Source organism: Fopius arisanus, unplaced genomic scaffold, assembly GCF_000806365.1.
Source record: "Fopius arisanus strain USDA-PBARC FA_bdor unplaced genomic scaffold, ASM80636v1 scaffold00261, whole genome shotgun sequence".
Classification (NCBI taxonomy): Eukaryota; Metazoa; Arthropoda; class Insecta; order Hymenoptera; family Braconidae; genus Fopius; species Fopius arisanus.
In genome coordinates, this window is record NW_011888000.1 from 17357 (window position 1) to 19850 (window position 2494).

A 2494-nucleotide genomic window follows, 5' to 3' on the forward strand; every position below is an offset into this window, starting at 1 on the left:
CAGAAGACCAAAATGGTCTTGTATTACATTCTTCAGATGGATACATGTAAGTGACAATTTTATTATGATTGATAATTTTTCCATGAAGTCCTTGTCAATGTGAATTCGTCCTTCAGTTTTCCTTTTTATTCAGATTAATTTTTTCGTTACGAACGTGATAAAATCGAAGGCACATATTCTGTTATCCTTGGTTATCAATTTATATCGAAAGTGGAAGATTTCAAGGAAAAATCCAAAAACATGTTTTTTATCGCTTGATTGATTTGAAATAAATGGAATAATTAAAAATCTGGAATGCAACTGGATAAATAATTCTCGAATCATTTTTTTTCCGATTCTGTCAGTTCAAAAAGCTTAGTTCCATATTGTTCAGCCTAAAGATTTTTTTGGGCTCTGAAAATTTGTTTCTTAGTGTGATAATCAACTACATTCGTTCTTTATTCGTGTAAGTTCGTGATTAAATTATTCGGTCTTAGCATTACTACTGGTCTGCCTGTGGAAGGAATGTACAATAAAGATTCGTAAGTAGTCGCCCCTTCTAGTCTCCATGCTATACTGAGACATGAAGGATTCAGGCATTGGGACAACTGATTTTTCTGGATTCAGCTGCTGTGACCCAGCTTACACAGTTGCCATTCTTCTATTTTCCTCATTCCTTAAAATTTTTATCATTGAACAAAATTTTTTTTCGTTCGGTAAAATTTACTAATCAATGAAAAATATCGAGGAAAGATTTTTTAAAATAAATATTCCATAAAACAAAATAGGCAAAAGATGGATTCGATGATGAGTCATTGATAGGGAAAAATAGAGGAGATTATTGTTGGATTTGAAAAAAACTTTGAAATCAACAGGGTTTATGAAGGTCTCACGAAAATGTAGCGAGATATCTTTTTACCGAAACGTAGCTAAATTTTGCTATTAGGACTTGATCTACTTTATCACTATTTATTCATAGCTGAACCTGATCTAGGTTCTTATTAATTATTCTCATGCTCTTATTGAGGTTCTCGAAAAGCTATGGCAAACAAACTTGAAGATCCCTCGAGTAAGCGAGTGAACGATCCTAAAGTCGAGTTGGAGGGACCGTTTTAATACCCTATGGAGAAGTTCAAAATGGCAACGGAGAAATTGAAGATAAAAGAGAAAAAGGTCAGTGGTTATTCACTCATTTTTAATATACTTGGTAAATTTAATCATCCATGTAAAATTAAGGGGGGGGGGACCTGCAAATTTGAAATCAAGCCGGCGAAGTTCGACGAATTTTGATCTAGGAAGCTTGTTTCTCAGGATATTCAAGTACTTTTGTTAGTGTATTTCTTCGGTGAAATACTTTTCTCCTTTCTTTAGTTGACAATCAGAGCATTCATTGAAGCTTAATTCGACCCTTAGCTTCTGGACATTTCAGAATGATTTTATTATTTAAATTTGAAAGTTTTGAATTTGATTCCTGATGTTCAACCGTTAGGGAAACTTTTGAAAATCTCTAAAACAATTGAAACATTGTAATCGTTGAAAATTACGACCATTTCTTGTGAATAATTTTTAAACCATCAATTTTTCGGCATAAGAATTATTTTTCCTGACTCGTTATAAAATTGTTACGAGCACGTATAAAAAAATTGATAGAAAATCCTAGCGAATTCGCTAGGAAATTTTATAAGATGTCTATAAGATTCCTATAGGATTTCTGTAGGATTCCTATGAGCTTTCTATTCGAATTCTACCAAAAATTCTATCTGATTTTTGCACGATTTCTATCGGATATTCTATAGTAAAAAAGCCATGCATTTCCAAATTCTATTGAATTCTTCTATTTTTATTTTTTCTATTAAAATAATCAAGTAAAAATTTTCTAAGCTTTTTTTGCTCTATTCGGTTTTGTTTTGCATTTCAAAATCCGCGTGAAAAAATACTTTGAAAATTTTTGCTCAAAAATTTTAATAGAAAATTTTAAATAGACAAATGCAATAGAATTTCAAAATGCATGGCATTTTTACTATAGAATATCCGATAGAAATCGTGAAAAAATCAGATGGCATTTTTTTATAGAATTTGAGTAGAAAGCTCATAGAAATCCTATAGAAATCCTATAGAAATCTTATAGAAATCCTGTAGAAATTTTATAGAAATCCTATAGAATTTCTTAGCGAATTCGCTAAGATTTTCTATTAATTTTTTTCTTACGTGATTCAAATCTTATAAAAAATGAATGTCGAAAAAAAAGGAAATTTGGTCGAAAATGGAATTTAAATGACACTGAATAGCCATTATTTTTAATTCTTTTTGTCTTCGAGATTCAATTGATGAATTTGACCATGAATATTGGTGGTGTCTGTAGCAATCTATAAAATATGCTTGGATATCCTCTAAGTCACGAAGAAAAACAATTTTTTCCGTGTCCTCTGATTGTTGGTCATCCACAGTTACTTCAGATAAAACGTTTCAACTTCTCTTTAAGAACACATTGATTTCATATATTTTAATGAATCCA